The sequence below is a fragment of the Microchirus variegatus genome (assembly GCF_963457635.1).
Source record: "Microchirus variegatus genome assembly, chromosome: 9".
In the NCBI taxonomy this organism is placed as follows: Eukaryota; Metazoa; Chordata; class Actinopteri; order Pleuronectiformes; family Soleidae; genus Microchirus; species Microchirus variegatus.
Genome location: NC_139810.1, coordinates 15,604,758 through 15,621,612, shown reverse-complemented (window position 1 = coordinate 15,621,612; position 16,855 = coordinate 15,604,758).

Here is a 16,855-nt window from a genome sequence, read left to right as displayed (position 1 = left end):
AAATCCTGAGATGCTTGATTTCCTTGATTTTTCTGATTTCTTGTGGTTCTGTGTATCTATATTTAAAAAGAAAACTGTTCTTTATTTGTTTAGTACGTATTTGAAATTGTATTTTATGTTAGTGTGTATTTTTTATTGTTGTTTTGAATGTAAAGGACATTTTGTTTTGAATATAGTATGATGGTTTTATGGCTTGACTGTTGATAAATGGATCTTTTGACTCATTGAAAAATGTATTTGTGGCCCTAAGATTTGTATTTGAGTGCCCCTACTGTAGGGGATGCCACTTGACAGGGACTGATAAAAAAATTTAAACTTGATTTATTCAGACCGTGTCCTGTGTGAATGCAGCATAAGACACAAACGAACAATGAAAGATTGGTACAGTCCTTAGCTCACCATGTTTCTTACTCTCAGTGTTTCATTATGTTAATATTTTTTGTGTCAGCTTGTTGAAGCATTAGCAGCATTTCTCTTTTGTTTCGTCTCTCATGTCGACTAAAAGCATTCAGCATGTTGCATTCTGTGAGGTGTACATGTGTCACAGCAGACAGGAGCCAATTCATTCACACACTTACTTTCATGTTTGCAGTGTGAGCCATGGGCGACTTGGTGAAGTCTGCCTGAATGGTTTATTTTTCTCAAATCTTTATTTCTTCTTCATTTTTTTTATTGAGGTACATAAAAATGCAAGATGATGAAGATGAAGATCAATTGTCATTTCTTGTGAAAAATATATATATATTGCTCCCCCCCAGCCCATACAGTAACACAGAAAGGCAAAATTAAAAATAGTAAGTATGAGAATAAAAATGAAGAAGAAGACAAAAAGCAATCATAAAAAAACTTTAGTATCCACTGTAATACCAGAATAATATTGTCCTCCTTAAAGCTGGGATTGGCACATATTTTGGCATTTTTCATCAGTAGTGAGAGGGGCAGTCGATGTCCTCGTGTATAGGGAACTTTTAAACAGAGGGTTGCCAGTTTAAATCCTGAGAGGTCAAGCGGTGGAGTACCTCTCAGCAAGGTATCCAATTCCTATGGGGGGGGGGGGGGGGGCACATCCAGTGTACTCCTAGTGCCAATCTCAAGCCCAGATAAATCAGGGGATTGTGTCAGGAGAGGACTTCTTTGTAAAAACATCTCTGTCAAATCAAATCAAGTACACGTACATGAACCGTACAGCATAAATAGGAAATGCAAGTCACCCAAACAACCCTAACCCTAACATCAGACCCAAAATTGGATCACCTATTACCAAACAAGAATTAACGAGTGATGTCTGTTACATGTATACAACTAGGGATGCACCAATGTGATTGTCATTGTTTTTAATGCCGCTATCAGCACTGTTTTCCCCAGTGAGCAGGCTTTTTACAAAACGGTGACGGCTGGGATTACGTCGGCTGCAGGAGGTTGCAGAGCCGATTTTCTTGCTAGCTGGCTGTAAACTGAGGAATGGATTTCCTTAACGGATCGTGCATCATTACGCCGGAAGCGCGCTCCCGTTCAGAAAATCCATTCGACTTTTTGCAGCTAGCAGGGCAGTCAGGGAATCACCTGTGGAGACATTTCAGCAGACAACATTAAAGCACAGATGGATCAGATCGGAAATCTCTACAGTTGGATTGGAAATTTCCGATCCGTAAATTACGTCTGTATCGGAACCCGATGCTGATACTGGATCGGCCCCATCGCCTACATACAACTTGTCACACTAGCAGCTCAATGAACAGCTGAGCCAACCTATTTGTTTCATTACTTTACCATTAATGAACCAGAACTACTTCCACACACTGCTTTTCAGAAGCTTTGGTATTGCGATCGTCAACTCAGAACAAAGCTTTACTTTGTTTGTGTCCTCCACTGTCACCTCGAAGGCAGTGGTTGCCGGACAGAAGACCAGACACTAGGAATACAAAAGCTGAAGGGCATGATGGGGCAATTATCTGTGGAGATATGGGATTGTCACTGGTTGCAGCATCTCATCTTGATGTAGATGGTCTCCAATGATGACAAGCCTTGTTTTCCCAGTGAGATAATCTGCAGAAGAATCATTGTTACAACAAAGAAATAATCAAACAAATACACATTTCCTCACTTTTTTTAACATCATTAAGAAGTGTAAAGATGCAACGACAGTTGTAAATTATGTTTCCCTGAAATTTCCCCTTAACTGCAGACCAGGAAGCTGCAAATCTGGAGGATTTTTTTATAGCTGTGATCCACCTCTGCAGTTCTTGGGATCTTTGGCGACCCAGTAAAATCTTCTTCACTTTTTATGATAACAGCTGGTGAAGAGATGCGTTCCCTGATGCATTGCCAGGTATAAACGCTGCCAGTTACCTATATCTATGGCTGTGAACAGCAACGTCGCCTGCCGAAATAGCATTAACTTGGTCGCGTGACTTCAGCTACTGGAGCTCTATTGTAAAAAAATAATGAAGACACTGTAGCCTGACTGAACAGTGCCTATGATCCGGCAGACTGGTAGTGGCAAAAGATGGTGAAATGAAGGCATGCTGATTGCAGGATCGGTTGCAGCTGCTGATTCTGCTCTGCTCTGTCTGCACGCCTGAAACACTTCAGTCATCAAGCACACACAGGGGAGGGGAGAGAGAGAGAGAGAGAGAGAGATACACAAGAAGATGAATTGAATGAGCAGCGGAGGCAGATGTAACACTGTTGAGCTCACTTCGCTAAATTTAGAGGGAAATGCAACAACATGTGTCATATGTATATAAAAAGCAGATGTGAATAAACCATGCATATTGACGATAGCGATCCGATGAAACAATTACCAATACAACGCTGTATACGCGTGAGGCGGTGCAGAATGTTTTCGACGTTTCTGTTGCTGTCGATGGAACAGCAGTGGCCTCGATGCAGCCTTCTGGCTCTGTGTGACGGCCGCTGGGCCTTCTGTGTTGCTCTCTTCATTTCCCTCTGTCTGTGCCTTATAAAGCTGGGAACACAATACACAACTTTCACAGTCTTTACCAGTTTTGAAAAGACTTGGAGTACATACTAAGCGACTGGTTTACTACTATAATACTAAGACTACATGATTTGTCAAGCCAACTGAAGCCATGTCTTCGAGAGCAACAGTTTAGATCAGGGTTCTTCAATCCTGGTCCTTGGGACCCGCTGCCCTGCATGTTTTTCCTTGCTCCAACACACTGTTCAGCTCATCAACAAGCTCTGCGGAAGCCTGACTATTTCAATCAGGTGTGTTGGAGACTTCTAAAACATGCAGGGCAGTGGGTCCTCATGACCAGGATTGAAGAACCCTGGTTTAGAGGGTAAAAAAACATGTGTCCCACCTGCTCTTTTTCATTGGCTGTTTGCAAAATGTGTTTGCAGTTGGATCAGTAATTAGTACACACTATCCGATAGCTTCCAGAGTCAGCTCAAAAAATTCAAACATGTTTGATTGACTGCTACTGAGGTTGAATCTGTTACCCTCACACACCAGCCCTTCTTAATCGAACCCTGGTTTGTTTGCTCGGAAAGTCCAGTTCGTTTGGAGAGGTGGGAATGCACAACCGAACGCTGATGCGCACCAAAGAAGCAAACTCTTTTTTGTTTGCAGCTCCATGTTTTGCTCTTATCTGGCGGAAACAGAAGTTGCCTTGCATAAACCAATAGATGAGTGAGTGTTCTTGTTCATTGTTTGCTTGTTTTCTCATTCAGTAATTCTTGATGCAGCGCTGCCTCAGGCAAGGAGGGGAATACATTATTCAAAAGGTTTGGTTTGTTTCACTAAAGTGTGAACGTGTAAAAGCAAACTCAGATGGACTGAATGTTGCAACCCCCCAATTGAACAGAGTCCCCGATTGTGCCGAGTCTAGTTGACTACTAGGTGTGAAAACAACCTAACAGCTTTCTGTACCAGCTAGTGATGCTGAATGTATGAGTGGTGCCCAACTGTGAATCATGGGTAAAAGCGATCAAAAAATCTTGTAGTGTGTCCCCAGCTTAAGACTAGTTTCAGGTGTGTTCGTGGGTGGGGCCACCCTTTAACAGCTGGTTGATATACCTGTGCTGTGTAGCCTGGCAGCTCAACTGTCTCTCTCGTATGTTTGTCTTTGAAAAGCACCTTCCTCACATTCCACCCTCTACAACACTCTGAAACCATGCCACTCTGACTTCTCAATTGCATTCTGCTCACTCTCACCTCCCTTTTATTGTTTCGGCTACATTACACCTTACCAATATAGGGACTAGTCAATAATTGTCCATAAAATGTCCATAATTTAACACTGAAACAGAATATTTCACTCTTCTTTTGTGGGGTGGGGGGGGTGACATATGAGAATTTAAATTGTAAGACCTTATCATGGAAATCGCCTGTATCGACAGTATACAAATTTAATCGAATTTAAATAACTGACAACAGGAGGAAGCTCCAACAGCTAAAATGTAATAATGTTACATCAAGGCAAATGGCTCAACTTCATATCTGATATTATTTGCCAGAATCTCAAGTCAATCAAACTGATCAGGATGGAGTGTGCCTCTCTTTTCCTTTACAGCACCAAATACCCTGTGGATGAGAACACGCACTCAGAGTGACAGATGTCCTCGCCACATACACATATATTTATGAGTCAGCTTACAGAGAGTATTAGGTTATAAGCGGGTATTTGGTGCAGACAGTGTCTTCTTAACCAAAGCTGGGAGTGCGATCAGCAGATAGAGGAGAGAGGGGAGTCTCCCTCATCTACTGTAGGGTTTGCATCTCTAAGATGCTGTCCCTGCTGTCCCTACATCCTGTCCTGCATCTGGTAGGAAAACTTATGTTCACCCTCTGCTGGATTCTAAGGGGTAAGAGCTTATATGATGCAGAAAATTAATTTTGAATTGAAAAGTGATAGCTCTAACCTGTACACATCAGCATTTTGGCATATAGCTATATAACATTGTCGTGGCTCAGTTTCAGTATGCTGGCCAACTGTGTATATTTTAGTTTGCAAAACAAAATACTCCCACTCACTTGGTTCTGGTCAGTTGCATCAAGCTTTGTTGTGTGTCAGGGAGCAGAGGCAGACTAAAAGTAAAAATGTTCCTTTGCGAGTATGAGTATGCAAACTTTAAATAAATGCCGTCTCTCTCTCTCTCACACACACACACACACACACACACACAAACCAGATGGCGTACAGAATGTACACATTTTGTGTGCGTACGTCTGTGTTAGACCTTTTCTGACCTTCTCAGGAGCAGTAATCATCATGAGACGTGGGTTTGATTCCTGCCTCCACAAGTCTACACGTGGGTCCTCTAGCAAGACACTTAACCCCATGTTACTCCCGACAGCTGTGCCAGCATTGTGTGAATGGGTATGAAATGTATTATGTGATAGAAAATGTGCTGCACATAGATGCACTGTATGAATGTGTGTCTGAATGGATGTGAATGCCAAAAACTGTAGTGTAAAGCAGCTTTGAGTGGTCATCAAAAATGTGCTCTATAAATACAGACCATTTACCGTTTATCCAAATGAATGATGAATTTTCATCAGAGCATTTTCTAATTAAGCCCACTTCTGGCCATGTATTTGCCTTGCAGTCACGCACACACACGCAAACACAAATGCACACAGGCCTTAGATGAGAGCCACTCTGTGAGCAACAAGGGAATTAGTGTTTATAACAAGCTCAGAGAAGACACCGCACTGGGAAGTCAGAAAGCAAACATAATGTGTGCTGATGCCGAAGACATATTGCATGATGTGTTGTGTCTATACATGTGTAGCTTTTAACTCTGTGAATTGTGTGTGCGAATATGTTTATTTTGAACAATAATTCCTTTTACTCTCCCCCTCACTCTTGCACCCTGTTGTACATTTGATTTTAATAAGCAGGATAATGTAGATAATTGGCTCTTCATGTGCACATCCACTCCGTAGCCCACAGTTCTACTCTCCTGTGTCCTCTCAGCTCTTTTATTTATTCCACTTTTCTGCCACAGCATCCCAATAAAGGCCAGAATCAACCGCAGGCTACTGCTGCTGCTCCACTCATTAACTCAAGCAATGAGCTCAGTCAGGCTAATTTCTTCTTAATACCATTATATTCTTAGTGGAAATACATTTTGCAGGCCAAAATGATATTAATGACAGCATATAGTGCTGTCAGCTGTGTCCAAAAAATGTATTGCAGTGATGGGAACTCCAGCTCGATTCAAAGATACAACACTTGGCTCCCTTAGAGGAGCAAACAGGCAAACAGTTCCCAAACAGCTCTTCGCTTAGGCTCACTCAGAGCTATTTTTGCCTAATTTAGCAATTATGAATGATTTGTGTGTCTTAAAAGCCTTATTTTTATGCATGGTTTTCATTACAAAAAATACTGTTTTTTTAATATGAACAACTGATGAACAACTGAACACAGAAACCTAACCAACCAACCTAATCCTAGTCTGAAGTCCCACCCCTGCCTGCATGGATTGAGCAGGAGCAGCTGAACATTCGGCTCTCCCTGACGGGAGTCCTCTCATCAATACACATCACTAATTTATTGTATTATTTTCCAATTACACTGTGAGTTTTCCATGTGGTTGTAAACCTACTGAAACTCCATCTGAAGAACTTTATACCCTGCGTTAAAGGTCAGTGTGTAGTGCCAACCAGGAAACTGTGAATCTGGATGCAAACTTCGTGTCATGAATTACGACAGTGGCTTATTTGAAGTAATCACACTATAAGAGCAATCTGTGGTTGCCATCACTCCGGGATCCTCAGGATCTTTGGTGATCCAGTAACATGTTCTCCAGTTATCCTGTCCCCGACTATTTCATCATCTTGGCTCCCAGTCTATCCACATTCATCACCGCTGGAGAAGAGACCAGTTGCCTGGTGGTTATATATTATCTATGCACGTGAACAGTCTCATTGCCTGTCACATTGGTGTTACATTGATTGTGTGACGTAAGCTACAGAAGCTCTATACAGTGAAGGCACAACATCAGATGGATAGTCTCCACACTACTGATAACAATGGGCCGTTTAATTACCCCTATGATAAGGATTCAGATAGCGTGCATACATTTATCTCTTAAATGTTACCATCAACCACATGGAGGTTGTATTACAGTAGAAGTCCTGGTTGTGAGTGGCCAATACATCCCCTGATGTTTTCTTCCACTACCTGAAACGTATATGCATGCAGAGAAAGGGAAAAGTCCAGGAAGCAGAGAAGATTGGAGAGTTGAAGAGACAGAGGAGGAGAGCGAAATAGGCTTTTAAAGAAACAACGCCATTGTAGTTGAAAGGATAAATGTATTATTCTTTGTAGAGGAACACACCTGTGTCCATGCTGCCATGATATTGGTGAGTGACGTGAGGAACAGATATAGTATTCTTCTCTGTCACGTAATTGTACAGTGAAGTGCACTGATGTGTGGTGTTGTTTAATGTTTGTGAGTGAGTGCATGTGTGTGCGCACAGATGTACCGTGTGTGAGCACTCATGCGTATGTGAATCCCTCAAATGGTTAGCGCTCATGTAGAGTCTCATGCGAGGCCTGTCATCTCTTGTTCATCATGGCAGAAGTACATCAGTAGGTCAGCAGGGATCCTCCTGCTCCTGTACTTCACCCTAGGCAAACACACTTATTAACCTCTTCTTCCCTGACCCTCTTTTTTGGAGTCCCTGCTCGAAAATGACATGCCCAAACTAAATAGAGTAATATGTGGATTATCTTGTTATCAAAATAAAGATAGCACTTGTGAGATTCCAGAGGTGTAAGTTTCACTGAAGTTGCCACTGTGTCAAAGTAAATGTCTTAAAAACACATGGAGGTCATGTAATAACATGTGGACATTAGCTGTGCAAAGTCTGATGCTGCTGAAGTGAAGCAGAGTAAAATGACAGAGGTTTTAGTAAAGAGATGTCTAGGCGTTCTTTCGTTTGGCACAGTTTGGCACCATCTGTGCCATTTGAGATTTCTTAGGTACCAAACTATTAAAACCCATTACATTTTATTTACATGTCACTATTGGTCTAAAAAGAACTTGTTTTGAAAAAAAAAAGAAGAAAACTCGCTGTAAACTTTTGCTCCCTGTGCGGAGCGTAATAACAACTCTGTGACTCTGCAGCATCTTCAGTTTACGTTGTAAACCTCTAAAACGGTAAGACAAAAAGGTAAAAGCAAAGGTAAGACAACATTTCTGCTTGTATTTCTTGAAAGTTTGATGTTGTTTTGCTCTTATTTTGGGGCCGGATCCGTGAATCTTGGTCGTAGAGTGATAAAAATGGTACCGTTGGAATCTGTGGATTCTGCACTCTCCAACGATGATGCTCAGGTACCGCTTTTCCACTCTGCTGGATTGATCCATCGGTGTTTTAACTGTGTCTCGTGAACATAAGAATGGTTTACAGCTTTTAGCTGAGTTTCTGACCTTCCTGTGGGTATACAGCATAGCTGTGTTTATTAAAGTTAGACATGGTTTTATGACGTTCTTTTGTCGCTGATTAATTTAGTAATCGATTAATTATCAATTTATCGCTGAAGCCCTATTCACATCATACATTCTTTCCTGTAATGGAGGCCCATCAACACAGACAGCTTTTATTCACTGTGTCATTCTGTTTGTTTCATTAGCAAATTTTGTTCAAGTAACCTTGACGCCGAGCAGCACCTCGGAACAACTTCCCCTCTGAGCTGATAAAAAGTTATTCTATTCTCGTGCGATTAATTTTTTCTGCATCCTAAGCACAACACCTGTGAACGAGCACACAGAGACACTGCAGAAGATCTTTTACTTATGGCGCAGATAGCTGAAGTGTGATGTCTCACCTAGCTTGGTGTGCCTTCACACCTGAGTCTGTGTGTGCCAAAGTGTGCTAATGGCTGAGTATTTTAGGGATATCAGGTTAATTTTATATTGCATGCCAACATTGCAACTGTACATCTTCATTCAGGGAAAGGGATTGATGTACACTAGAGCACAGCTTGGGTCACATTTCCTCTGTCCAAACCTGACCTGAGCCTTGCTTGAGTGTGCTACCCTGTCTGTGAAGTGCAACTGCTGCCATGGTTACTGCTCACAAAGATATGAAACCAATGTGAGTGCATTGGTTTACCTGGGTTTGACCTGTCAGATATCCACACTCTAATACAGTGTGGTCCAAGACCCACAGCTTGAGGCTTCAAGGAAAAAATTGCAATATAAAATAATAAAATGATACCATACTTGGCAAAAACAACATGTGAGAAAATATTCAGGCTTGCTTAAATGATGGAGAAACGTAATGGCGGGCTGGACGTGGTGTAAGTTGCATTAGCAGGTGCTCACATCCAAATACATGAAAATAGATCGGTCTGTTTTCAATGCAGCTGTGACTGGAGTTTGTGGAAGCTGCCTTTGTGTTTGTTTGAACTTAGCATCATGTCCATGATGCTGGACAAGATTCACAGCTGTATCACTGTAATGATAGATGGTGCACTTGTACTGCAGATTTGGTATGATTAAGTCATCAGGCTTGAAAAAGATATACAACTCTTCTGGAAAATGTTTACAGATGACGGTTAAATTCTCATGGACTTACATTAAAATGAGTTATTTTTGCAACCAGAAAAATTCAGCTTATGTTTGACTCTCAATAACAATACAAACACTTCATATAGAATATGCTGAGCACTCAACTCAGAGTTTTCTAGATCACAATGAAAATGACTAGGGCTGTCAAAGTTAACGCGTGAATGGTTACGATTGATACAGCCGAGATCAACGCGATAAAACAATTTAACGCAAGTTTGTTTACTTGTGGTGTGCGCTGACCTCTGACATGAAAGCCGGGAATTATCCACGCGAAACAGTCACTCGCCTGCAGTCAGTCAGAGAGGAAAGACAGAGATAGTAGCTGAAGACGGAGAGAGGTGAGAGATTGTTGGGCGGAAGGTTGAATTGTAAGAAGCTGAGCGGCATGCAGAACCATCGATAAAAACAAAAGTTTTAAGGACATCCTCGGGTGGATTGCTTTGTTGTGATGTTAACACATGTTCTTGATGCATACAGGATGACAGTCATCCCTGTTGGCCTTTATTTTAAGATGACCTGGTTGGCACTTGATAGGCCTGAGCTTCTTTGAAACCACACAGTTATATGTGCAGTTCTGTGTTTAAAAAGAAAGATACATTTAAACAATGGTGTCTGAAATGTACACTGTCTGATTACTCATTCATTTAGTCATTCAACACACATACATTTGCCATACCATGCCATTATTCATATATACCATGTGGCCACTACTTCACCATGTGGAGCCCAGATCACCATTCATTTTTTTCACTGTAGTCAACAAACGCAGTTTTTAAATCGCCTTTCTTCCACATTCTGTTGCTTGGTTGATTTGAACTGCAGCAGCTTGTCTTGAACAACACTCTGCCAAAATGCAATGACTTCCTGTTAACAACAACAAGCAGATAATTAAGTGGAAGGCAAGTGTACATTTTGCACCAGATCTCAAAGCCTAATTTGATTTCAAAACCTTCACCTTCTTCAAAACTGTGAAGAATTCAGCAGGATTTGTGATGTGCGTTGGTTCTGTGGAGAAGAAGAGTGCAGAGATCTGTCAGTGTGTTTTCATGTTTTCTGACTTTGGGGGTAACCCTCACGCACATGAGTCATATAACACATCATCATAGTGTTAACACACCCACATGCACACTTTCACCTGTGGAAACATTGACACATAGCTGTGAAGGTTGAGAGCTACTCTCAATCTGCCTCTGCAGTTTCATGTTTTACACTTTGCTCCTTTCATGTACGGCATTTTCTCTATTCACTTTTTTTTAGTCAGTCACAGTCGATGTCTTTACATTTCTCTTCCTATCCCTTCTCAAATATTTTTTCCACTCCTTTATTCTAACCATTTTCTCCATCCTCCACTGCAAGTTTCATCCTGGCTGTTTTCTGCAGGTGCTTTATTTCTTTACTGCATCTTTAGAGTGAGAAACAAATCACCAGTGGACAAAGACAAACAAAAAAGGCACAGAGACCAAAAACTGAGGGGCGTCCTCCTGTGCATAGCCAACAATAAAGAACTCACAAAAGTTTCCACATAATGATTGCTATTCTAAGCTCCCTCTCAACTTGGGCCCCAGGCAACTTGATGCTTTGTCCACCCTTTGCAATGCCCCTGATAGTAAGCCACAACATTAAAAGACTTTCGGGATTTGGTATTTGACAACAAAAAGTATGCCACTTTAACTTTCATGAAGAGACAAATAAAAACATTGATGTGTCTAGTTGTTTCTGTTTGGTGACACACCATAAAGACCCTGGTATACTTCCGCGCACAGATCGTTCAGACACAACGCATATTGTGTGCATGACGCAATGTGTGTCACCAACGTGCAGGCAGATTTTTGGAACTTCTTTGAATATTTAATGTTAAAAAAACGAGATATTTTTGTGTGTTAGAAACAATTAAATAGGGTCAAATTCTACAGTAACATAAAACATAAATTATACGCGGTGTGTTTTTTTTATCACGACATGACAATATCCAAAATCCAAGAGGATATATTCACACAATGTAAGTCACAATGTAGATATAATATCGCCAGGTCTTCCCACTGGGAATCCACTGCATGTCTTTCTGTCGCACAGCGTCTCATTTGCAGCATTGGAAATGATATGCATCCACATCCACCGACTCCATTTGCTTCGTGTACCGGCTCCGTTGTTGTTCCGTCAGTCTGTTGATCCCACAGAAAGCATGCTGTTCTATTTTTGCCAGATGACAGAACACAATGCTTACCCTAACCCTAACCCGCACGAAAAGGACACTTGGAATATATGATGTGAACAGTTGGTCAGGAAGATCCATTTCTTATTGGATACGCTTACAAATCCAATCTGGTCTAAAACAAGGCCAATCAGACCTGCTATTGTTTGTGAAATCTAGTTTCTTCTTTCTCTAAAGGCCTAACTAGGGACAGCAGTTGGAAAAGAGCATTAGCTATAATCTATAAACCATTAGTTACTGCAGCATGTATAGCAGGCCATTGTACTATGGTATTGCATTTTCCCTATTAAATAAATGACATAAATAAATAAAATATTGTTAATGCATATAGCATTGTATTTTGGTGCTCACAATAGATTGCATTATATAAAAATAATTTTGTCCCCACTGAATTTGGATATATATTGTATTACCACATTCTTGCCAATAAACAGCTGATGTTTTGAAAGTAACCTACAGAGTGAACAGGTGTGGAAATGTATGGTTCTAAAGCAGGTAAAATCAAAGTTTGTCCTCTTTTCCCCCCGATGCACACACTCATGCATGCATCCACAATCACATGCACAGTGTTTTTGCAGCGCTTTGGATTACAGATTAGAGATTAAGACCAGTGCAGGGATTACATAGTAGTCGCCATCTCTGCCTCCACTATAGAGCTCGAGCACCTCTAACCTATCATCTACAGTGGCGAGGCCACGCACACACACACACACACACTGAAACACAATAAACAGAGAAAAAGAGGGAGCAGATTGTACATCACAGACACACGTCATCCGATTTGTCCTCCACATGAGGGTCGCAGAGTCACATTCACACCTACAGTCAATTTTGTCCAATTAACCTCTGCATGTTTTTGGATTGTGGGTAGAAATCGGAGAACCCGGAGAAATCCCCACACACATATATATACGGAGAAGATGCAAACTCTGTACAGAAAGTTCCCACAGTCGGACCGGGTCGTGCACCCTGATCTTTTTGCTGTAAGACAACAGTGCCCGTCGCTGTGCTGCTGTGTGACTTCTGTCGATTTTCTATCTTCTTACAGTTCCTTTCTTTCTCTGTCTCTTTTTCTTACACAGATATACTACAACACACTCACTATAGCTGCCCATGGAATCATTTAAATGAATCGTCATATAAACTTGCTTACGTCGTCACTTTTATGACTCAACTCGTAAATCTGGCAGTGCCAGTCCCCCTTTCTCGTTGGACTTTGTTAAAGTTTTGAAGGCTCTTCTAGGTGAAGAGTTCTTCCAGATGAAGGTAAAGTGAAGATAAAGTATTTAACGCCATAAATAAAATGGTCGTCAACATTTTGTTTATGGATTTAACTTAAAGGGACACTGTGTAGTATTTATGGGTTTATATGATCCAAAATCCACTTTTGTATACATATTATGTGCTCCTGCATTGTCTAGTCGCTGTATAATAGTTTTTGTTTCATTTTCGTATAGTGTTTCAAAAAGGCATGTAAAATAACATGGTCGCGGACCGCTGTTGCATTGCCACGACGCCATGTTTCTACCAGAGCCTGTAAGGACAAACGCGAGAGAACAAATCAAGCGTCTCTTTACTTGTAGCAGAAGTCCCGCCTCCTCTCTCTCTGCTTCGTCTGCTACGGCCGCGGTAGCTCACCCTCTCCCTCACCTCACGAACCTCATCTGCTGACATGGAGAAAGACGACGAGGACGACATTTGACCAGCTGCGGATACCGTAGCACTCAGGGAAGGGAGGGGGTGAGCAGAGGAGCAGTTCTTTGTTGTAAATTTCAGCCTCTCTTCTAGATGGCACTATAAACTACTTACTTCACCTTTAAATTGAAGTAACAAGGCAGTGACTGAAATAAGTAACTAAACCGTAGCAGTACGTTCATTTTAATGACATTAATCCATCTGAGAAATGAGATGGTGGAGCATTCTCCAATGTTATAATTCTCCCTTAATCTTTCTGAGTAATGGGACATAATTTAGGCGATACAGATCTTTAAGTCTTGGAGACACATCCACTCCTAAGTACTTAAAGCCGTTTTGATCCCAAGTGAAGGGTGAGATGATCTTGAGCTTATTAGAGACTGGTGAGTTCATTAGTAAGGCATTGGATTTTGTCAGATTAAGTTTGTAACCCAAATTCGGTGATGAGTTCTAACACTGCTGGAATGTATCTCTCAGGGCTGGTTAAATATAAAATTATATAATCACTGTACAATGAAATTGTGTTATTTATTTTCCCAGTAGTAATCTCTTCATTGGCTTCTGCAAGTCGTTCAATCGCCAAGTTAAATAGAAACCGAGATGGTGGGCATCCTTGACGAATGCAGTGAGGATGCCATTTATCCATATTTGAGCTTATGGGTTGCTATACATAGCTCTGATCCACCCTATACATTTCTCCAAAGTTCCATTTTTCCAAAACAGCAAAACAGATATGACCACTCAAACATATCAAACACCTTTTCTGCGTCAACTGATAGTAGTGAGGCTGTTCTATCGAGTAAGGTCGAGAGGTCAGTTATATATACACTCTTAGAAATAAAAGAGCGAAGTAGAACCATATAAAGTTCTTTGGCTTGTCCTCATAGGAGAACCCTTTTTGGCTCCAGGTAGAACGTTTTTTATAAAGGTTCCACCTGTAATCCTTTTGGAGGGTTCCACCAAGCACCCTTTTAAAACCCTTTATTCAGGAAAGGGGTTTTAAAGAGTTCTCTGGATCAAAATGGTTCTTACTGGAACCATTAGTGTTACCAAGAACCCTTGAAAAACCCTTTCTTCGGGAAAGGAGCAAATGGAAGCAAATGGTTCCAGGTAGAACCACAGCCCTTATAGAAGGACCCTTTTGGAACCCTTATTTCTAAGAGTGTAGTTATATATATATAGTCTCCGGTTGTTGGATTGGTCAGGAATAAGGATCTGGGGCAACAAATCTTCTAGCCTCTGTGCGATTCATTTTGATATTATCTTAAAGTCAACTGGAAGTAATTGGACAAAATGTAACACATTCAGCAGAGTCTTTATATATGTATTGAAGTAATTATTGGTGTTTTCCAAAAAATCTAGAAGCATGGGCATATAAAGTGGCTCAATTTGCGGCCAAAAAGTCTTATAGAATTCTACGGCATATCCGTCCAAACGTTTATGAAGTTGTTCCAGATTAATGAACTCCTTTTTAAGTTGTTCCCTTTGTTTTATAATTGATTTTTTTTCTTTTCAGATGTGTAAGAGATCATCTGACCCCTAATTACAGATTTGGCTGCATCCCATATCATTGCTGGAGTTACAGGGGAGGCTGCATTGTCCTGTCTGTACTGTTCCAGCCATTGCCTGATATTATTACAGGCTTCAATATCTGTGAGGAGTGAAGAGTTAAATCTCTGGTGTTTGGTTTGGCGTCTGTTGATGGAGGGATAGTCGAAGGTAGACTGGTAAATGATTTGATATAAGGATGGGCCCCTATATCGCAAGAGATTACGGACGAGAGATGTTCCTGAGGTAAAAAAAAATAATAATAATAATAATAATAATAATTTTGAGTAGGATTTGTGTCTAGCTCAGTAGAATGTATAATCTTACATTTAGGATTAAGTCCTCTCCAGACATCAACAAGGCCTTCATCAGTCTTGGCTAACCTCACACTCTTAAGCCTGTGGTATACGTCCTATACCGGGGTCCACGATATGCGATTGGCAGTCTGGACGCAGGGAATAGGACGCATTCCTACCAAAGAAGAAGATAACGATGCTCCAGGTCCCTCGGACATATCTCGTTCGAACAGCTCACAGCTGAAAGGCCGGTCGTTCAGTCAGCTGTAGTGTTGTGACGTTCACGAACGTGTTGTTCGAGCGAACAGATCTTTTGAGTGAACGAACTGAATGGAATCACTTCATGAACTGATTCATATACTTTCTCAGTTCAGTTGAGCTTGGCAGCGAGCGTGCCAGCCGGGAGCGGAACTGTCGTGCTCTGTGACTCACTTGTGAATCTTCGGCGAACGACGCTGATTTACGTTCGCTCTGTCACTCACTCGTAATTAGCGAACCTACTGCACACAGAGAACTCCTCAAAATGCTTTTTTTTTCTTCTTGTTGAGCGGGGCTTATATGCCACCTACCAGTGGGACAGAAGTTCAGTTCAAATCTTGCCTCCCGTCTTTTGTTCAAATGGGGCTCCTCTCACCACAGCACTTGAACAAATAAAATGATGAAATAGCTTGTTTATCAGCTTGATATTCTCCTCTTTCATGCTTGTTCAAAGTTTGTCCTTTGGTCACACATCAAGTCAAAACTGTTATGAAACTCCAGTGCACACTTGCATCAGTGCAACAACATGAAATATTTCACAGTGCAGGTGTAATAAAACAGATGTATGGCAAAAAGGGATGGGAGATACAGGTCATACTCACAATTCGCATAATGGACTTTATGTATGATATTAAATGGCCTGTCAGTTCTCTAGTGTTTTGGCCCAGTTTTAATATATCATTAAAATAAAATATCAAATAAATCATTATAACTTGATATTAAGTGGCAGGCCACATGAAATTGATCAGGGGGGGGCAATCTGTCGGCCGCCAGTTTGAGACCTTTGGTCTAGAAAGTGCAAGAGAAATTAATTATTTACTCCATATTCATTCACTCATCATTGATCCACTGGTGATTATACTACAGCTTTTACTTTTTAAAAAATTGGCTTTTCTTTTCGACCATCATATTCAGTGACTCACCTCGCCAAATTCATTTCACACATTAATTGAACAATTATTTCCTCTCTGTTACTAAATTGAACCTCCTTAGCTGTTATACGAGGGATAGAGCATCACAGTGTCAGAAAAGCTGACACTGCATCACTCCACTTTGCTGATTTGGTCTCTTCCATGGACTTTTCTTGTCACCAACAGGGATGTAGGACAAACTGTGAGTGGAAATCTCCACTGAGAGAAATAATAGAAATTAGATGTCCGATTGGAATGGGTTATGTCAAGTATTTAGGAGGAGGAGGAGATTGGAAATGGAGGATGGACGACTGAAGCTTCCAGTGAATCTTAGATGTGTTCAAAGAATGTGGGTGTGGATTGCCTGAGGATTGTGATGAGATGGT